Source organism: Neoarius graeffei, chromosome 17 (assembly GCF_027579695.1).
Source record: "Neoarius graeffei isolate fNeoGra1 chromosome 17, fNeoGra1.pri, whole genome shotgun sequence".
Taxonomy (NCBI): domain Eukaryota; kingdom Metazoa; phylum Chordata; class Actinopteri; order Siluriformes; family Ariidae; genus Neoarius; species Neoarius graeffei.
The window spans coordinates 64,707,506-64,730,895 of NC_083585.1; positions in this window are offsets into that span (position 1 = coordinate 64,707,506).

Consider the following 23,390-nt stretch of genomic DNA (forward strand, 5'->3'; position numbering starts at 1 on the left):
CTTCAGAAATAAAACTTCCTCAAACTACTGCATCTTTCTGTCCTGCTGCTGGTGGAAACACACCCTACTGTGTGTAAGAACACTTAACAATTTTGTGTCTTGAACCATTTTCTGTTCAAAAAATAACAATTACACTCACTGTATTCAGACCCCTTCAAAAAAATAATATTTAAAATATGGAATAAATACAGAGTTATTTTGCAGGTTTTGGAATCTATCCATATAAAAATTATTTACAAATCATTGTTTTCAGTTTTAATTTCAATTTCCACATACAATATCACCTTTTTCTGATTTGGGGCTGTTTTTCCTCTCAGATGCCTGATTTAATGTCAGTGATGTGTCTCTCCCCCCATGTTCTAAACTCATTTGTACTAGTTTATTGTACTTTAAAACTAATAATGATGTAACCAATTAAAACAATAAAATAGTGTTAATTTTAATTACCAGGGCATTAAAACTCCCTTTGTGTTTCTACTTTTCTATTTCCATTTAAAGGCCAAATGACGACTATTAATCAAACTCAGGTTTATAAAAGATGCTTCATAAACTCAAGATCCAAACACTGTGTCAAAACAAAACTTTATGAAACAGAGATCAGTTTAAATCCCAGAGGGAGCGCTCGCGTCTCTCTCCATCACTACACACTGGGAACTGCACACACTTCAGGCCTCACACACTGGTTTCCTGTGAGGCCTTCACTAATGTGCAGCTCCACACGTGCGCTAGCGTACGGGGAAAAACCACAAACACCACCGATCCAGTATCGTCAGGATTCTCTGTTCAGACACAAATATGTATACAGTACAAAACAACAAAAAGCCAAATAAAACTACAGTTTCAGATGGAACAGCTGGAAAAGGGCTGATGATCAGGAGAAGGACGCCTGGGATCCAGTCCTGTTCTAAAGGAATGCCATAATTAGGTGTAAATCATGATACGATGATGAGACTTAAGATCGGCCCACGCCCAGTCGAAACCTGATGAGGTGAATTAAACAACAAAGTGGAAAAGGATGAAGTGATTTCATTATGAACTTTGTTTGGATGACTAGAACATTAATTCTTCTTACAAGTCTTCTATAACTGGACACTGTAGAGTCAAAGTGTTAAGTGGGTTGGAAAGGTCTTCAGGAGCAGCATCAGGGCCATTTCTGACTTGAATTTTAGTATAATGTGTTAAATTGGTGTTAACAAGAAGTCAGGAAATGAGATGAGAAATTTTTATTTTTTAACTTTGATCAAAACATTTCCACTGTTCAGGTATTTATAGATTTTATTTTTAGAATATAGTTCTCTCACACATACACACTTTTCCCCTTCTGCTGTTTCATTTTATCCTTGGGCATTTTTCTGATCTTTTTATTTTTACTGCTTGACCATTTTGTAGTTTATTAGATTATTATGGTTTCAGAATGGGATCAGAAATTTAAACATAATGTAAGTAAACTATGTGCAAACGTTACAACAAATTCAATATAAAAGATGTTTTTAATTGTCCAGTCATATGTGACACAACAAATAAAATAAATGACAAAAGAAAAGTACACATGGGGGAAAAGTGTAAAGGAATAGCAGTGTTTGGTCAGATCAATCCCACAGTCCAAAGACATGCAGGTTAGGTTAACTGGTGGCTCTAAATTGACTGGAGGTGTGAATGTGAGTGTGAACGGTTGTGTGTCTCTGTGTGTCGCCCTGTGATGATCTGGTGACTTGTCCAGGGTGAACCCCGCCTCTCACCCATAGTCAGCTGGGATAGGATCCAGCTTACCCACGACCCTGCACAGGATAAGCAGCTACAGAGAATGGATGGATGGACAGATCAGTTAATCACTTCAGAATCCTGTTCCTAAGAGAGAGAGAGAGAGAGAGATGTGTTCATTGCTCACTGAAAAGAATAGAAAATGTAAAGTAAATACATGCATGGGTTGGTAGCTTGTAATATTGAGAGCCTGTAAGAAAAGTTTCAGGCATGTTTGACCATTTCTAAGAAAGTTGTGAGCGTTTTTGTATCGCTGCTCTAATGCCACCAGGAGGCCGCCATGTTGCCTGTTGGAAGGGCGATGCGTGACGTCATTTGGGCGCAAGGCTGAGTGTAGCTCTTCAGTACTGAAGGAGCAAAGTGAAAGGTCTGCTAAAGTGAGAATGTCGAATTTTTTCACTATACATCTGAAATAGTGTATTAATGAGCTGCAACCCTGACTTTCGGACAAACCTGAACTCTTTTCCTGTAAAACGAGGCTGAAACTGCGTTATACTACTCGTTAGCACACTTAGCATGCGCTCGACTCATTCATGAAAAACTTCATCAAGACGTCCCCAGGCTAGCCGACCGTAATTACCGTGGTAGACAGTCCAACTCCCACAGCAACGCAGAAAGAGGGTAAACAAGCACTGCTTTACTATACAGGATTCATCTGAACATTACAGCAGGATGCACTTGTACGAGAAAAGGCAGAAATATTGCCAGAAACCCCCGAGCTGCTGGTATGGGATGGATTTATCTGGTAAAATTCATACATGTAAAGGATACAGTATAAATAGCACCGAGGACAACACAAAGTATAAAATACACTTATTTCCAATGTGGTCCTCTTGATGACAGCAGGAAACAATAAAATATAACAGACAATAATAAAATTGACAAAATTCTATCAACAATGATGAAAGTCAAACAAAAATATGCTAACTGTAATTATCACAGAGTACAGCTAGATTACAGAAATAGCACCAAAATGATTAGAAATTAGTTAAACACACACAAAACTGGGTTTGGAATTTACCCTATAAAATTTAAGAAACAGGTGAAACAGTTATCACGTGTTTGACGTCACTTACAATCCACGGCCGTATTCGATAAAATGGACCACAGCGCCAGCGACATTTCTTCAATGATTTCCTCGAGTATTTCGGACAATGACACGAATAACGATGAGGATCATAATAAACAAGCATTACCGTATCAATTAGTTACACACAAGTGAACAATATTTATAGAGTTGTTTTAGTCAGTCATTACTGAGGCTTTTCTGAGAACACTGAATCAAAGCAAGACACCCAACAAACATCGAGCTGCTTAGCTGCATCAGCAATTATTACGTTTACGCCCAAAGGAACTCAAAATAACATCACGCTTAATAAAAACTTAGGGAAGCCAACAGCTCTGTTGTCACTGAATGCAAGCTTTTTAAACCTAGGATCCAGTAATGTGGTTTCTGAGAGGACAGTGTTGAACTCCATACGCAGAAATTTTCGATCCATGGCTGAACAAAGAGCTGCAACCAATTCCTTTACTTTCTGCACAGTTACTGTCAGTTGGTGTTGGGCTGTCACAGGCTGAAGACCTTTGCAAAGCAGAAGCATTTTGGAGGCTGTGACATAGCTGAAGAAGAGAAAACAGCAACTTTTAAAATTAGGCTTTTTAAAAATTATGCGGCATATTGCTTTTTTCAATTTAGTTTTGTCAATCATATGTGTTGTTTCTGCAATGTATAATAGTGACTGAATAGTAGTAGAGAAAAAACAATTGTCCAAGGTACCTGTCTGCACTTATCTCCACAGTCACCTCCTCAAATGGTTGCAGGATGTTGCAGACCTCTTTCACCAGCTCCCATTCCTCTTGACTGAACGTATCAACAGGTGCATTGATGAGGGCCAGCGTGGAGATCAAGTCAAGTTTATTTGTATAGCGCTTTTAACAATAAACATTGTCGCAAAGCAGCTTTACAGAATTTGAACGACTTAAAATATGAGCTAATTTTATCCCTTATCTACAGTGGCGGTTCTAGACCAAAATTACTAGGGGGGCCGAGGTGGGGCCAGTGTTTTTTCAGGGGGGCACATAAGGAAAAAACATGGCAATATTTAAGCGTTCAAAATGTTTTGTTTAGTTTATTTAAAACCAAAACAAAATACATTGAGCATAAATACAATGAGATAAACATTCTGTCTCAATAGCCTAAACATAAATTGTGCTCAATAAATCTTAAAACCATGTTTCTCTTTTTTGTAAAAAAAAAGATTTCTATTTTTGCATACAATGAACCTTTTATCTGTCCAATGACACTTTTTAAATTCACAGCATGAATGAATTTTCTTTTTCACAGCATGAGACTTGAATGTACAATCACTATCTTTATCTAAATCACACTGTCATCATCTCACTCTTTCTTTATGTACAGCAGGGGGGAAAATAGAAAGAAAAAATAAATTCACATACAGTGGTCTCAGAATCACCCTATAGCATTCACAGCAGGCTGAAACACTACAACAACAAGATTCTGCGATTGTGACTCCTTGAGAAACGGTCTACAAATGCATCAAGGTTCAAAGCCTTGGACCTTCTGGATTCAATGCTGAGCACACCAAGATTGCTTAGACGCTCCTCACTAATGGTGGACCGGAGGTAGGTCTTCACCAGTTTCAAAGTGGAGAAACTCCGCTCACAAGAGGCAGATCTCACTGGGAGTGCCACAGCTATTTTGCATAGTCTAAAGAGCTCAAAAAATACTTCTTTATATGGCTCAGTGAAACGTGTCAACGCTACTGTATCTGATGGCTTTTCAATCAAAAAACTTCGGACGTGACAGCTGTTATCACTCACGTCCGAAGTTTACAATTCGCGCTGCTGCTGGTCTTTCTGCTGCAGGTAACAGTGTAGCGCTTTAAGGAGTCCGTGTAGAACACTCCGTCATGTCAGTTCCGATCTTCGAGCCAGCGCACGTCAAAATTAATAAATCTTATTATCTGTTCAGAACAGGGGCCACAACAGGGGCCAGGAGCAATTTTACAGGGGCACTGGCCCCCTCTGGCCCCCGTTTAAAACCGCCTATGCTTATCTATCCCCAATGATGAAGCCTGTAGCGACTGTAACACCATATATTAAAAAAGAATAAATAAGAGAGTAGTATAGCTGAGTTAGAATACTTTGAGAAACATAGTGATGGAGCTCAGCAATAATTCCAAAGCCTCTGGAGATTTTCTTGCTCTACTGGTGGATGTGTTTCCTCCTGATGAGGTGAGAGTCGAAAACTACTCCAAGATACCCGATGTAGTTCTTCTGTTTAATCGGCTTATAATTAATTTTCAGGAAATAGTTCTGCTCAGTTTCTTTCCATAAATTAATGCGTTTTCATTGAGCCTCATGAACTCTCTTCTCTAAACTTGCTTATTCAATGGGGAGGGTGAATTGAGTCAAGAGACAAAAAGTTGGAGAAATGGTTAGTTAGGTCATTTATAAAATATTACCACTATATGTAGGATATTTAAGTGAATCAAAAAAATATATTGCATGGTTTTCCCCAAAGCGTTTTAGCGTATCGGGCCTGATACGCTTGCTCTGCCTGCCGATACGCTTAGTCACTTTAGTTAAAATCCGATACGCTTAGATTTATACCGATACGTTAAATTTCCTACCCACAAATAACTAGATACATAGGAGAGCAAATAACAGATCCATTTACATACTGATTGATATTTGTGTTTAACAAGCGGTCTTTTTTTCCCCAATGTTTGTGTTGATTCTGTCAAAGTAATATGTCCGCGTGGTATGATGTAAACAAACTGTAATCTGTTGGCTACGTCAAGATCACGTGTTCAAACCGTCCAATAAAAATATCGAAAGGAAACGTCAGACATCCCGGAAGTTTCCGATTCATTATACGCGATCTCATTGGCTGCCGATGTCCCGCACCAGACGGACAAAGCCGACTGACTTTAATAAGCAAGGAAAAGACTCGCTGGACAAATTAATCCACATCAGCATGGATGACAGCGAGATGGACTATGAGAGAGTCGCCCAACATTGGGCCAAAAGCCAAGGAGAATTAATCTGCTTTAAAGGAGTAGAAAACTTAATTCATTTGTTTGGGTTTGCAGAAAGATTATGTGCTTATAAACACTCACGAAGTGAAGTTGTCCAAATGTGTCAAATATAGCATAATTTCAAATAATAATCATAAGCATTTCTGGCAGTGTGATGTCACTGGGATCCATTTAACAAAAGGCGGCTCCGGATTATTCTTTTGTTAAAGGCTCACAGTGACATCACACTGACAAATAAGCTTATCATTATCTCATCTCATTATCTGTAGCCGCTTTATCCTGTTCTACAGGGTCGCAGGCAAGCTGGAGCCTATCCCAGCTGACTACGGGTGAAAGGCGGGGTTCACCCTCGACAAGTCGCCAGGTCATCACAGGGCTGACACATAGACACAGACAACCATTCACACTCACATTCACACCTACGGTTAGAGCCACCAGTTAACCTAAACTGCATGTCTTTGGACTGTGGGAGAAACCGGAGCACCCGGAGGAAACCCATGCGGACACGGGGAGAACATGCAAACTCCACACAGAAAGGCCCTCGCCGGCCACGGGGCTCGAACCCGGACCTTCTTGCTGTGAGGCGACAGCGCTAACCACTACACCACCGTGCCGCCCGCTTATCATTATTATTCGAAATTTTGCTACATTTGACACTTAACAAATTCTCTTCATGAATGTTTTTATAAATACATAATCTTTCTGCAAACTTAAACATATGAATTAAGTTTCCTTTTCCTTTAAATATGTTTTAATCTTAATCTAGTCCCTTTAATAAAGTGCCAAAATTTAAACTTTACAAGATGCAGTTGCCTTACTTTTCTTTTCAGTGCATCTTAGTTATACATATATTACGGTAATTGCATCAGAAACATTCTAAATCATTACAGTTATAGTAATACAGCAACTTATTTTAAGGTGGCAGGTCTTAGGTTCAGATCCCTTTGTGATCAACAGGAGGTCATGATGATTGATTCTCTTCATTGGATTGCATAAGATGGAGCAAACCACTGTTCATATTTTTCATGCACATTTTTGTTACAACACTACTTGATCATAGATAATTAAGTGCAAGGGATCCCCGTAGATTTTGAAATCTATCGTATACCTAAGTAATCTATAACAAAACAGTTTAACTTGCATGTTGAACTTTAAGGTGAAATTTCAAATGTGTATACATTAATACTATTTAGGTCAGAAATCATTGAAGCACTGTTAAAATCTATCCTATAATCATGTATCTAAAACCTCACAGAGCATCTATTTTCGGGGGGGCATGCCCCCGGACCCCCTTAGTTTCGCTTCGCGCCATTGGCGCTCAATTGTCTGGGTTTTACCATGCCAGAATTTAGGGCTTTAATATTTTTTCTGGGGAAAACACTGTATTCTCAATAAATGTGGTTGAAAAGAATAGTCAAGTCAAGTTCATTTGTATAGCACTTTTAACAATAAACATTGTCGCAAAAGCAGCTTTACAGAATTTGAACGACTTAAAACATGAGATAATTTTATCCCTAATCTATCCCCAATGAGCACGCCCGTGGGAACGGTGGCAAGGAAAAACTCACTCAGACGACATGAAGAAGAAACCTCAAGAGGAACCAGACTGAAAAGGGAACCCATCCTCATTTGGGCAACAACAGACAACATGACTATAACATTAACAGTCCTAACATAAAGTCAGCTTTGTTGATGCTATAAACCCCCACCGACGGAAACCCGAGCGCAAAACCGTTCACGACAACCACAGTCCCAAACTCAGCAAGTCAACTGCAGTCGCCAGCCACAAAAGCACCACTGCAAGAGTCCAGAGCGTCCTCCAGGCGCGACCCCCAACTGTCCAAATGGGGCCGCCCTCCACAGGAGCGATGCGATGAGACTCCAACCAGACACAGGGCACCAGGATGGATCAGGCAGGTCCAAGGAGTAGAAGAGGTCAGCATCTCGATCCCAGGACCGACATGTAACTCAGAGGGACAAATTTTTTTTTTTTTGGGGGGGGAGAAAAAAAACCTGGCATCTGGAGATGATGGCATCTTTTGTTTCAAGAATGCGTTTCAACATATAAAATGTTGAGTTCCACCTGGTACCACACTCTTGTTTGGGCCTCAGTTTGGGCAACTCCATCTGGCGCTGTGTGGACTTCAGCCTCTCTGCAGCTACTGTGCTTCTGTGGAAAAACTCCACAATAGCCTTTACCTTGTCCACGGTTGTTTTCACCACCTTCAGGGAATCTCTTATCATCAGGTTTAATGTATGTGCCAGACATGGGTGGTGGGTCCACTTCAGATTTTTTATGGCTTTGGTGATGTTTGCAGCGTTATCACTCACACAGCACACCACTTTGTCCTGTACTTGCCACTCATTTACCACTCTTAATACGGTAGCTCCTCTACCAAGTTTTCTGCAGTGTGTCTGTCGGTGAACTCAAAGCAGTCCAGCAGGCAAGATGTCATCTTGTAATTTTCAATAAAGTGGCAAGTGACAGACATGAAAGAGCAGGTGGTTCTAGAGGTCCAGCAGTCAGTGGTCAGGCAAACTGGTGGAGCTTTTTTCACCCTGTCTTGTTCATAATGCACGTTCTGTGTCATATAGTTTTGGGATCATCGTTAGGGACAGTGTTTTTCTACTGGGTAGAGTGTACGTGGGATGTAAGGCTTTGACAAAACTTTTAAAACCTTTGTCCTCCACAATGGAAAAGGGCTGGAAATCAGTGGCAATCATTTTAGCCAACTCCTCATCAATACGGTGCTGTTTGGCTGGGGTCATCTGCTTTGGTATAAACTGACTAATTTTGCTTTGAGTTGCAGTAGGAGGGGTTATTATCCTTATACTACTAGTAGCTGCTGGAGCAGTTGTTGGTTTGGGACCAGACACACCAGGGTCAGTAGACGTTGAGCCAGCTTGCCCTCTCTCCTCCAACTGCACTGTGGGATGGACAGTTCTGATGCATCTGTGCAGGTTTGTGGTGGAACCTGCTCTTACTGTTATTTTCATTTTACAGTGAAGCCACTCTGCTCTGCTATTCCCAAAATCTTTAAACTGCAGCCAGATGCTGCTTCGTTTATGGGTGTCAGTCATATTTACGTATTTTTGTGATGCACTCGCACTGTCCTCCTCACCGCTGTCTACTGTCTCACTCACTGACGGGAACGGACAGACGATCCACCTGATTGTCGTGTCTGTCCCCCTCTCTGTTTTCACATAATGGTATGATCCTATATCCTCACATGTGATTGGCCACAAGGCCGCCATGTTGCCAATCAAAACAAAGTTCTTCCGTGAGCAGAGCTGAGCCACTGAGAGTGAGAGCTGAGCAGCAAAAGGAAAAAAAAAGTGGGGAGCCGGCTCTCACTTGATGGGAGTTGGCTCTTCTGATTCACTACAAAGCTTTTGCGCATGACACATCACTAGCTACAATCAATATCGATTCCCTTTGAGTGTAGGAATGCCGACACTTGTTGCTCCACGGAGTTGCTGCCCAGTTCATCAGATTCTCCCTCCCTTGTCACTGCTTTTGCATATGACCTGGGTTTAATCTGAATTCCAGTGACGATGACGTCCTTCATCCTGGTGTCCTGTTCCAGTTCAGCAACTCTGCTTTCCAGGTGGGCGAAACGCCGACGGTCCTTCTCGGCGTTCTGCAGCCTGAGCGACTTCACTTCCGTCACCAGGTCCATGATGGCTTTCTGTTGTTTAATAACAGAAACTTCCTCCTCCAGAAAGTCGAGTGACTTTTTAATGTTCTCGCCTTCCTCAGCTGTAAAGTTCTTTTTTGGAGGCATAATTCACCAATAAAGCCATCCAATTCATTAAAATGTTTGGAGAGTCATTTCCTCACCTCACTGCCTTTCTGAAGTTTCCCGCCAGAGGAATTTTACTTGGCAACAGAATGTATCTGAATTCTGATTGGTTGTTGTATCTGAATTCTGATTGGTTGTTATATTATTGCCATTTTGTCCTCTTCTGGAGAGGAGAGGAGGAGGGGGAGTGAGTGAGTTACAGGGTTCTACAGAGAGAAGTTTTTAGCCACCGCTTTCAAATGAACCGCCTCGAAAACCAATCAGTTCAGCAGATGTGTCGACTCGGTATGTGACGTTTTCAAAAGAGAGGCGGAGTAACCAAAAATTTCTGATCAAGAAGGCCAAGGCTGTTATGTTTATTACATGAAAATGTTTTATTTGATTGTTTGTGGCCCAGACACCTTTTAATGTCCACATCACCATCAGGTTGTTGTTTATATAAGTTTGTTTACATGAACTCGGTCAGGGCTCTGCAGGCCTTAACTGAAGCACTTCAAATTCAGGGTTAGCGGGCTGCTAAAGTTTGCAGGTGCTTCACAAGCAAGACTTGGTGCAATATTAGCCAACATTAACACAATTTGATCTGATGTAATAATGTCTTTGTGACCTTAATGAACACCGGTTGTTGTCAGTATCAAGTCGGATTGTTATTTACATGATACACAAACTTAGAAAAAGTCATATTCATATGTTGTCGTTTTTACACACTGAATACAAACTGTTATGTGATTTTCATTTTACAAGCTAATCTAACATTACATTCCTCAAGGACCGTTTGCTAGCTAGCAGCCGGTCACTGCACTGCAACCGCACTTGCTAATTGACACGGTAGCTAAACCTGCTTGCCGTTTTCGTGACCACGCCCCCAGAGCGGATATTCATGAGCGAATCTGTGTGGTGTTTCTCCCAGTGGAAACCTACAGGAACCATTTGTGTACCGCGCACAGAGCGGAATTTTTGTTCTTCAATCAGAGATATTGGTAGGGACATGCCCATACCCAATTCTACGCCTGTGGTCTGTACAGTGGAGCAATGTGTTGTTGTCTTTTCCCCATTCAGTGGATCCCCTGGCTGGATAACTGTTGCATGCTGGGAGGCTCCGCCTCTGACAGAGAGCCGCGTGAGATGACAGAAAACAGCGCAGTGTTTTATTCAGTCAATGGGTCAAGCTAATACTCTGGCGACTTCTCTGTGTAGATTAACAGTGCATAAATGCCAAAATCGCAGTAAAAAAAATTAGTTCATTTTCATTTACGGGCGGCACAGTGGTGTAGTGGTTAGCGCTGTCGCCTCACAGCAAGAAGGTCCTGGGTTCGAGCCCCGGGGCCGGCGAGGGCCTTTCTGTGTGGAGTTTGCATGTTCTCCCCGTGTCCGCGTGGGTTTCCTCCGGGTGCTCCGGTTTCCCCCACAGTCCAAAGATATGCAGGTTAGGTTAACTGGTGACTCTAAATTGACCGTAGGTGTGAATGTGAGTGCGAATGGTTGTCTGTGTCTATGTGTCAGCCCTGTGATGACCTGGCGACTTGTCCAGGGTGTACCCCGCCTCTCGCCCGTAGTCAGCTGGGATAGGCTCCAGCTTGCCTGCGACCCTGTAGAAGGATAAAGCTGCTAGAGATAATGAGATGAGATGAGATTTTCATTTACCATACGATAAGTCGGTATATCGAATATCGCGACCGGCCTACTCTCAACTAGTGAGGGGGAAAAGGTATTGCTTGGTGATGGTTGATATATTCTCCAAGTGGCTAGAAGTTTTCCCTACAGCAAAAAGTGACTCAGACGCGGTGGCCAAGGCCTATGGGATATAATTCCCCGATGGGGCATTCCAAGGAAGATTTCCAGTGATAATGGCACGCCATTTATAAGCCAGGCGTTAAAACAATTGGGTAATTATCTGGGAATAGACTTAAGACAACATTGTGCATACCACCCTGCTAATGGAGGAATGGTAGAATGGGACATTGAAGAATAAACTGAGCAGATGCTGTGCTGAAACAGGACTAGGGTGGACAAAGGTCCTACCCATAGTATTAATGCAGATGAGAATGAGAGAAAGACCAAAGCATGGTTTGAGCCCCTTTGAGATATTGTTTGGAAGACCCCCAAACACAGGGATAGGTCCCATTATACCAGGATGCCCTGACCTTTCCTTATGTGATGTTGAATTACTGTGCAACCCTCTCTTCTGCTCTGAATAATATTCACAAACGGGTGAGATCAGCCTTACCAGTCCCGGTGCTGGGACCACTGCATGACCTGAAACCTGGTGATGGAGTGGTGATAAAGGACTTCAGACGGACGAAGTGGAACAAGCCCAGGTGGACGGGACCATCCCAAGTGCTGCTCACCACACAGTCAGCTGTAAAAGTGGACAACAGAGCCACGTGGGTACACGACAGCCACTGCAGAAGAGTACCTGAACCAACAGACAAGCAGCACAAGGAGGCCCTGGTACAGGAAGGAGATTAAGACAGCATTCAAGAAGCCCTTAGGGGGCCTCGTCGCACCGTGAGTGGACACTCTGCTATCAAGAGCCCCTTAGGGGGACCAACAAACACGAGCAACGACACATCGACACACACAGCCACATGACAGACTGTGCATTCCAACGCATTCTTCATTCTGTACCTAATTGTGAACCTCATACATGGTATAAGTAGTATTTGCTAGTTTGTCCAGTGAGGGAGATTAATGCACATATTACAGGAGCAGTGTCTGACACCACAGGTACTCCAGGGGGCAGACTTCTCAGCTGGAAAAATAAGATATAGAAAGAGATCAAACTGTTAAATGGGTTCATGACATCTTAACTGATCATTCCAATCACATGGTGATAGCTGAAAGAATACATTCTGACTACACATACTCTAGCATATGATACCTAGCTGATTTAGGGGACAGGACTAAGTGCCTTTGGTGGAGAGACTTGTATAGAAAACACCCAACACCACGTAGTTCATTAACTGACTACTGCCACAGACTGGACAGTAACCAGTAGGTGAACCCTGTATCACAGTATCTCATTATCTCATCTCATCTCATCTCATCTCATCTCATCTCATCTCATTATCTCTAGCCGCTTTATCCTGTTCTACAGCGTCGCAGGCAAGCTGGACCTTGTCCAGGGTGTACCCCGCCTTTCGCCCGTAGTCAACTGGGATAGGCTCCAGCTTGCCTGCGACCCTAGAACAGGATAAAGCGGCTAGAGATAATGAGATGAGATGAGATAAAAGTTGATAATTTTAATCTTAGTTTTACTGACCCAAATCTCAACCAGAACTGCTTCAACCTCTTTATCTACGGTATATTTAAAGCTCTGTAATTAATCCCCTGCTGAATAAATGTGGCCACTCCACCTCCTGCAGTATCCCTGTCTTTACGCACTGCTGTGTCTCATCTCATCACATCTCATCTCATTATCTCTAGCCGCTTTATCCTGTTCTACAGGGTCGCAGGCAAGCTGGAGCCTATCCCTGCTGACTACGGGTGAAAGGCGGGGTACACCCTGGACAAGTCACCAGGTCATCACAGGGCTGACACATAGACACAGACAACCATTCACACTCACATTCACACCTACGGTCAATTTAGAGTCACCAGTTAACCTAACCTGCATGTCTTTGGACTGTAGGGGAAACCGGAACAACTGGAGGAAACCCACGCGGACACGGGGAGAACATGCAAACTCCACACAGAAAGGCCCTCGCCGGCCACGGGGCTTGAACCCGGACCTTCTTGCTGTGAGGCGACAGCGCTAACCACTACACCACCGTGCCGCGCACTGCTGTGTATCCATATATTATTAAATCAACTGATGGTTTTAACCAGGTTTCCTGTATACAGATAATGTTTGGTTTAACAACTTGTTCCTCAATAAAGTGTTTTAGTTCCTGACCATTAGCAATTAAGCTCCTGGCATTCCACTGTAGAATAGATAAAGTCATTATTAACTGCCACATGGTGCTTGACTATCAGATACCCCTAATACCATATTGTGAATGGAATCAACTGACGATTCATGAATCTCTAGATACTTTTCCGCTGCTTTTTTAATTATTTTAATTCTATCAATTCTACTTGCTACTTGAGCTGAGCAATTAACCACTTCCACCATAAAAGCAGTGAAATTTTTCTTATCCACAATTAAAGTTTCTTCAGTTACTTTACAGCATTTCAGAGTCGTTTGAGTTTGACTCGGGGGTAAAACTACAGGAGTCATACTTCCTTTAACCCTTGATTTTTACTTGGTTTTCTTTGTCAACCTTTTTAATAGCTTCGGCATAAGTAACGCTGTCTTTCACCTTAACACTTTGCACTTGAATTGCTCTTTTATACATCTTGCACCCTTTATAGGCCGCACTGTGTTCACCTCCACAGTTACAGCACTTGATTTTTGTTCCTTCCTCACATTTACCATATTCATGTTCGCCTCCACATCTAGCACACCTAGGTTTTGACTTGCACACAGAAGAAATGTTTCCATATCGCTGACATTTAAAACATCTAATTGGTGGGGGGATGTAAGGCCTCGCCATATAACTTAAATATCCAATCATGATCCGCTCAGGCATCTTAACCTCATCCAACACTAACCAGACAGACAAACTTGGTCCTTTAGTTCCATTCCTAATTACTGGCAAACACTTGACTTTGTTGATTTTAACTCCTCCTGCTCCTCCTACTCAAGCGAGTAGGACGCTTCTTTGCTTTGCTCCTGCTTTCTTGATCTTTATTTCTATACTTTACTTTCTCATTGAATTTTCACTTTTTTTCTCTCTCTCATTTTATTTTTCATCTTTATAAGTTTTTATTTAATTTTAATTTAATTTCCACTTTTTTCCCCTTCATCTTTATAAGTTAGTTTTTAATACAAAATGCCAAGAAGCAAAAAATTCTGCAGAAAATGCATGGAACTAGAACAGAGGATTTCTATTCTGGAATCAAAGATTAATGCTCTGCCAAAGACGGATGAATTAAAAGCGATATCTCAGGAAAGGAGTACAGAAACAGTGGCTGAGAATGCAGAGGTTGCACTCCGACAGACCGAGGACATTGTGGATGAATTTACCAATCAAGCTGGCCAAAATGTGAGTACAGAAAACTGGCAAAAATGGGTGGTAAGCCCAAAAATAAAAACAGAAGAGTGATTACTTCAACACCAGCTCGTTCTACAAATTACAATAGGATCTACAATCCTATGGAAAATCCACAGCCCATAAGGATTCAGAACAAATTTGAATGCCTCAGGGATGTGGAAGAGGATTTTTCAAGTAGACAAACACATAGTAAAAAGAGATCGCACCAAGATCGAAGAGCTGGCAAAAATCAGCTCGTAACACCACCTGATCCCACAATCCTTGTTCTTGGTGATTCCACTGTAAGACAATTAAAAGGTTATGGGATGATTATTTGTTGTCTCCCAAATGCATCCATCTCTGACACCAAAGACAGCATTTTGAAGCTCACGTCCGAGCATAAAACTATTAAACGTATTGTTGTGCATGTGGGAGCAAATGATGTTTTCAGAGAACAGCTGTTTGTCCAAGAGGATTTCAGAAAACTTTTTTCTGAGCTCTATAAGACTGGAATTCAATCTTTTATCAGTGGCCCACTCCCAGCGAGAGGAAGTTTTGCTTTTTCTCGACTCTTCAGTCTTAACACCTGGCTTGGAAAAACTTGTTCTTCATTTGGTATGAATTTCATAGACAATTTTAACCTTTTCTGGAATCGCAGAGAATTTTACAAGCCAAATAGCACTGAACTCGGCTGGATTGGAGCTAAAGTCTTAGCAGACCATTACAAACTTGCAATCTTTTCTCAGCCAGCACCAAGGAAAACAGTTGATAAGATGTCGCAGACTGACATAGTTACAAAGCCTAAACAATCATCTTTGCAAGTCGTCATCAAGGACACACAAACATTTGACTTGCTAGACTCCCAACGTTCAAGGACAGACGATTCCACTTCTCCTTGGATGGATTTCCCAAATAGCATGAAAAAATTGCTCCCAATGGCTACACTCTCTTTTTCCAGCCCAAATCTGTCGCGACAAGTAGCATACCCAGTTCGCCCAGGACTTTCAGCTGGCTACAAATCTTTTTCACCTTCCAAAAGATACATGTCATCTCCAATCCTTTCACCCTCAAACCAAATGGAACATTTAGAAAGTCTTGTTTGATGTACTCTGGGTCCCTGCAAATGGGTGTAGTGTTGAAAATGTGCCTATGCCATCCAGCTCATCCAGCTCTATTCCTGTGTTAATAAGAAACAGAACACATGGAGCACATCTAACCCTGGGGGTGAACCAATCTAATCTCCTTCCTGTTCTAAAACAACATCAGAGTGCAAAAGCAGATTCTAGACTTTCTGTAAAGCTAGCTCTTCTGAATGTTAGATCACATTTAAACAAGTCATTTTTAATTAATGATCTTATTTGCAAACACAATCTTGATTTTTTGCCTCTAACTGAAACCTGGCTGGATCAAGCAAATAGTGCTTCCACCCTTATTGAAGTAGCGCCCCCAAATTTTAATTTTTTGAATGTTACTCGACAAGGGAAAGGTGGAGGGATCATAAATATATTCAAAGTCTCTTTTCAATGTAAACAACCCTCACTTGGTGATTTTATGTCCTTTGAACACTTATGTGCACTTGTTACATGCTCTCCTAACATATTATTATTAACTATTTATAGGCCTCCGAGACATTCAGCCAAAGTCTTTCTTGAAGAGTTTGGTGAACTGTTATCAGTCATTTGCTTAGAGTTTGATTGTCTTATTATATCTGGGGATTTTAACTTGCATGTAGATAATACTGATAACATTTATGCCAAAGAACTACTTGCAATTATTGACAACTTTAACCTAGTACAACATGTACAGGGGCCGACCCACTCTCGTGGTCATACTCTTGACCTCGTCATCACAAAGGGTCTTACTGTTTCTAATACTGTTGTTGACCTGGCCTTATCCGATCATTTCTGTGTTTTCTTTGATGTTTCTATGTCTCCTCACATTCAGAATAGCTCAACAACTATAGGTAGGAGAGTCATAAAAGACAACACATGTGCTCTCTTTGAGCAAGCTCTCTCGCAGAAATCAACCAAAATGTCAGACTCTGTAGATGATTTACTGGAATTTTTTAATTTAAATATGACCCAAATTATGGATGATATTGCTCCATTCAAAATAAAAAGAGTCAATGATAAGCAGAAAGCACCATGGAAGCAGTACCTGGCTGTTAAACTGCTAGAGAATGTAAAAAGACTGAAAGAAAATGGCGCAAATCTAAACTTCACATTCATTATCAAATCCATAAGGAGATGCTTTGTAATTATAATTATGAAATTCGTAAAGCAAGACAGTCTTTCTTCTCCAACATCATCAGCAGGAATATGAACAATGCCCGTGTGCTATTTTCAACAGTAGAGAAGCTAACTAATCCCCCACCACAATTAGCACCTGAACTTCTCTCAGTTAATAAATGCAATGAGTTTGCATCCTTTTTCAAAGGTAAAATTGATAAAATACGGCAGAATATTCCTCATAATATATCTCAGTTGCAAAAAATTGAAAAACTGCAATCACCAATGACACAGATAGATAACTTCAACACAATGTCAGAATTTTGTTTAATTGATTATGAGACTCTTGAAAAAACTGTACAAAATCTCAGTTCCTCAACATCTGAATTGGACATTCTGCCCACCAACTTTTTTTAAGTCTGTTCTTCATCTTATAATTACAGATTGTTAGGGTTTTGCTGGGATTCGAACCTGGTTCGTTGGTGTGATAATCCAGCAAACCCCCACTAGGCCACCAGGGGGATGACTCAAATGCAGAGGCGTGAGGCGGAAGTAGAAAAAGAATCAAAAGGTTTATTTAAACTATATACACTATATACAGGGCAAAACAAAAGACAAAAAAAAACCAAAGAGTATAATCCAAAAGAAAAGCAAAGTGCAAAAATACAAAAGCTAAGAAGATCAAAAAACACAGTACAAAGGAAACTGGAGATAAACATAACAGCACAAAGACTCCGTGACAAGAGGACTGAACTCAGGGGTATAAATAGACAAACTAATTAAGGACACAGGTGAAGATAATTAGGCAATTAACACAAACACAAAACACAGGAACAGTGGCGGCCTCTAGAGGCCAAAATAAACACGACATGAAAAGGAAATAACAGCGGCCTCTAGAGGCCAAAACAGTCCTAGTCCTAACAGGACCCCCCCCTCTAGGAGCGTCTCCTGACGTTCCCAGGGCGATCCGGATGGGCCGAATGGAAGTCCCGACATAGTTCTTTATCAAGGACATCCCGAGCAGGAACCCAGCAGCGCTCCTCAGGACCATAGCCCTCCCAGTCCACCAGATATTGCAACCCGCCGCGGACCCGGCGGGAGTCAAGCAGGCGATTCACAGTGAACACAGTCTGCCCCTGGAAGATGCGGGGGGGTGGGGGGTTCCTAGGGGCAGGGGCATACGTAGACGTCAGTACAGGCCGTAACAGGGAAACATGGAAAGTGGGGTTGATCCTCAGAGTCCGGGGCAACTGGAGCCGGTAGGAGACAGGGTTCACCCTGCGCACCACCTTGAAGGGGCCAATGTAGCGAGGAGCAAGCTTGCGGTTCTCCACCCGCAGTGGAAGGTCCTTAGTGGACAGCCAAACACGCTGCCCAGGGCGGAAAGCGTGTGCAGGTCTTCTATGGCGGTTGGCCTGAGTCTGGTTGGTTCTGGAGGTCTGTATGAGGGTCTTCCTGACCTTGCTTCAGGTCTTGCGACACCGTCTCACATATTGGTTGACCGAGGGCACCCCCGCGTCCTCCTCCTGGTCCGGGAACAGAGGTGGCTGGAACCCGAATTGGCACTGGAATGGCGACAGCTTGGTGGCCGATGACTTCAGGGTGTTGTGGGCGTACTCCGCCCATGGCAGCCAGGTGCTCCACGATGTCGGGTTATCCATAGCCAGGCCTCGCAGGGTGGTTTCCAGGTCCTGGTTGAGCCTCTCCGTCTGACCATTGGACTGTGGGTGAAACCCAGAGGAGAGGCTGGCAGTGGCTCCGATGACCTTGCAGAACCCGTGCCACACTCGGGAGGAGAACTGGGGCCCTCGGTCTGAGACGATGTCCTGTGGAAGACCAAAGACTCGGAAGACATGATTAAACAAAAGTTTCGCAGTTTCAAGAGCAGAGGGGAGTTTGTACAGTGGTATGAAGCGGCAGGCCTTGGAGAATCTGTCAACTAAGACCAAAATGACTGTGTTACCTTGTGACTCAGGGAGACCCGTGATAAAGTCGACTGCCACGTGGGACCAGGGACGCCGGGGAATGGTCAGAGGATGCAGGAGACCCTGGGGACGCTGTCGTGGGTTCTTGGTTCTGGTGCAAACCTCACAGGACAGGACAAATGACCTTACTTCCTTCTCCATGTTAGGCCACCAGAAGCGTCTTTTCAGGAAGTCCAGGGTCCTCCGAGCTCCCGGGTGGGCGGTGAGAGGGGAAGAGTGACCCCACTGGAGAACCTTGGCCCGGGCTTGATGTGGGACGTACAAGAGGCCTGGTGGCCCCGTCCCAGGACCGGGGTCCTGGCGTTGGGCTCGTCGGACAGCCTCCTCAATACCCCAGCGGACAGGGGCCACAATCCGGGACACAGGGATAATAGGCCCGACTTCATTCTCCCTGTTAGTGGCAGAGAACAGTCTGGACAGTGCGTCAGGTTTGGTGTTCTTGGAGCCGGGGCGGTATGAGAGGGTGAAGTCAAACCGACTGAAAAACAGGGCCCACCTAGCCTGTCGAGGGTTCAGTCTCTTGGCTTGCTGGAGGTACTCCAGGTTCTTGTGGTCAGTCCAAACCAGGAATGGATGTTGTGCTCCCTCCAGCCAGTGCCTCCACTCCTCAAGGGCCAGTTTGACCGCTAGCAGTTCTCGATCCCCCACATCGTACCGGGACTCAGCAGGACTCAGGCGGTGGGAGAAGTAAGCGCAGGGGTGCAGCTTTCCTTCCGAACGTTGAGAGAGCACCGCGCCGACACCACTGTCCGAGGCGTCCACCTCCACGATGAATGGTTGGGAGGTGTCCGGGAGAACCAGAATGGGTGCCGTGCAGAAGCGGTCCTTGAGGTCTTTGAACGCCTTTTCTGCCTGAGGAGACCAGCCATAAGATCCACCTGTCCCTTTGGTGAGGTCAGACATGGGTGCTGCCACAGAACTGAAGTTCCTGATGAACTTGCGGTAGAAGTTAGCGAATCCTAAGAACCGCTGAACCTCCTTAACGGACTTGGGAGTAGGCCAATCCCGGACGGCCAGGGTCTTGGCAGGGTCCATTTGGAGTTGGCCTGTCCGTACAATAAATCCCAGAAAGGAGACCTCGGGAACATGAAATTCGCATTTCTGGGCCTTGGCGAACAGATTGTTCTGTAGCAGCCTCTGGAGAACCTGGCGGACATGGTGGCGGTGCTCCTGCACGGTCTTGGAAAAGATAAGGATGTCGTCGAGGTAGACAAAAACGTATAGGTTAATCATGTCCCTTAAGACGTCGTTGATTAGGGCCTGAAAAACAGCTGGTGCGTTGGTGAGTCCGAAGGGCATCACCTGGTATTCGTAGTGCCCAGACGGGGTGTTAAAGGCAGTCTTCCACTCGTCTCCCTGTCGGATACGGATGAGGTGGTATGCGTTCCGTAGGTCCAACTTGGTGAAGACGGTGGCGCCTTGGAGCAGGTCGAAAGCTGTGGACATCAGCGGAAGGGGATATCGGTTGCGCACAGTGATCTTATTCAGGCCCCTGTAATCAATACATGGTCGGAGCCCCCCATCCTTCTTGCCGACAAAGAAGAAGCCGGCTCCAGCAGGTGAAGTGGAGGGTCGAATAAACCCAGAGACCAGGGCATCTTTGAGGTATTCCTCCATGGCCTTGCATTCTGGCTGAGAGAGTGAAAACAGTCTGCCACGAGGAGGGGTAGTCCCAGGGAGCAAGTCGATGGCACAGTCGTAGGCCCGGTGCGGAGGAAGAACGGCGGCCCTGCTCTTGCTGAATACCTCCTTGAGATCCCAGTACTCTGTGGGAACTTGAGATAACTCGGTGAGATCAGGGGGCTCGGCAGGAGACCCAGGAGAGCTAGAGAGCAGACAAGAGGCATGGCATGCAGGGCCCCATTCCACAACCTGGCTTGTTACCCAGTCTATGCGAGGGTTGTGGCGAGTAAGCCAAGGAAGGCCTAGAATAACTGGGAACTCAGGTGAAGGAATCAGGTGCAGGGATATTTCTTCCTTGTGACCTTGAGACTGGAGGAAGACTGGAGAAGTAACTTGGGTGACTCTTCCATCACCTAACGCTTGGCCATCGAGGGCAGACACAGACAGAGGGACTTCAAGAGGTGCAGTAGGTATATTGATACTTTGGGCGAAGTGAATATCCATAAAGTTCCCAGCCGCCCCTGAGTCTATCAAAGCTTGACAAGAGTGGACAGACTCACCCCAGGAGATGGAGACCGGGATGTAGATTCCTTGACCAGGGAGTCCGGGAGAGAGGGTAGGCCCCGTCACAACCCTCCCTCGGCTGGACGGGGCGGTCCTTTTCCCAAGAGTTCGGGACATGATGCTCGGAAGTGACCAGGCTTGCCACAGTAGATGCAGCACTTGTCCCTCCTTCTGCGCTCCCTCTCAGACGCGGAGAGGCGAGTACGACCCACTTGCATGGGTTCTGGACAGTCACTGAAGGAGGTAGATGGTCTCCAGGTAGAGGTAGGGAGGCTGGGGGGGCTCAAGGCTTGGTGGCGTTCTCTCATCCTGTTGTCCAGACGAATAGCATGTGAGATGAGGGTTTCGAGGTCACTTGGGCATCCAATAGAGGCCAGACCGTCCTTGATGGGGTCAGACAGACCATGGTGGAAGGCTGACACCAGGGCAGTCTCGTTCCATCCACTTACTGCTGCGAGTGTTCGGAACGAGATGGCGTAATCTGCGACGCTTCCTCCTTGCCGGATGGACATGAGCTTTCGGGCTGCGTCGGTACTGATGTCTGCCTGATCGAAGACCCGAAGCATCTCTTCAGAAAACAGCTGGAAATCAAAGCACTCAGGTCCCTGTCTTTGCCAGATAGCAGTAGCCCAGGCTCGCGCCTTACCAGCTAATAAGGTGATCACAAAGGCAATCTTGCGGCGATCCGTAGTGTAGGTGGTAGGCTGAAGCTCAAAGGTGAGTTGACACTGGGTGAGGAACTCTCGGCACTCACTGTGCTTGCCGTCATACCTCTGTGGTGCAGGAAGGCTGGGTTCGCGAGGTGAAGAAGGCAGCATTGCAGGAGGCACTGGAGCAGGAGTGGGAGCTGGATCAGGAGCAGGAACTGGATCAGGAGCAGGAGATGCAGGCAGAGATGTCAGCTGTGCCAGGGTTTTCCCAATTTGCTGAAGCAGTTCCTCGTGGCGAGCGAGGGCCTCACGTTGGCTGGTGAGCGTACGTCCATGAGCGTCCATGGTTGCTCCGAAGCATGTCAAAGCTGCCATAATTCCCTGAAGGTTGGCCGGGTAGACAGTTGAAGCAGCCTCTGCTGAGTCGGTCATGACGGAGTCTTTCTGTTAGGGTTTTGCTGGGATTCGAACCTGGTTCGTTGGTGTGATAATCCAGCAAACCCCCACTAGGCCACCAGGGGGATGACTCAAATGCAGAGGCGTGAGGCGGAAGTAGAAAAAGAATCAAAAGGTTTATTTAAACTATATACACTATATACAGGGCAAAACAAAAGACAAAAAAAAACCAAAGAGTATAATCCAAAAGAAAAGCAAAGTGCAAAAATACAAAAGCTAAGAAGATCAAAAAACACAGTACAAAGGAAACTGGAGATAAACATAACAGCACAAAGACTCCGTGACAAGAGGACTGAACTCAGGGGTATAAATAGACAAACTAATTAAGGACACAGGTGAAGATAATTAGGCAATTAACACAAACACAAAACACAGGAACAGTGGCGGCCTCTAGAGGCCAAAATAAACACGACATGAAAAGGAAATAACAGCGGCCTCTAGAGGCCAAAACAGTCCTAGTCCTAACACAGATGTGCTTCAAATTATAAATACATCCCTGGAGACTGGCGTTGTTCCTGTGTCCCTAAAAAAAAGCCGTTGTAAAGCCCCTTCTTAAAAAAAATAATCTGGATCCTTCAGTATTAAATAACTACAGGCCAATATCAAATTTACCATTCATTGGGAAAATCCTTGAAAAAATTGTCTTCAATCAATTAACTGCCTTCTTGATATCAAACAGCCGTTTTGATAATTTTCAGTCAGGATTTCATGCCAATCATAGCACTGAAACAGCACTGATTAAAGTTATAAATGATATACGTCTTAATACTGATGCAGGCAAAACATCGGTCCTGGTATTACTGGACCTCAGTGCAGCTTTTGATACTATTGATCACAACATACTGCTATATCGACTTGACTACTGGGTTGGATTGACTGGTAAAGTTATAAATTGGTTAAATTCATACTTAAAAGATAGAAGCTTCTCTGTTACCCTGGGAAATTGTTCCTCAACGTCAATGTCCTTGACCTGTGGTGTCCCCCAGGGGTCGATTCTTGGACCATTACTTTTCAACCTTTATATGCTCCCACTTGGGCAAATTATCAATAAAAATTCAATGTTGTATCACTGCTATGCAGATGACACCCAAATTTATTTCGCTCTATCACCTAATGATTATGCCCCCCTTGAATGTCTCTACCAGTGTATCGATCAAATCAATAGCTGGATGTCACAAAATTTT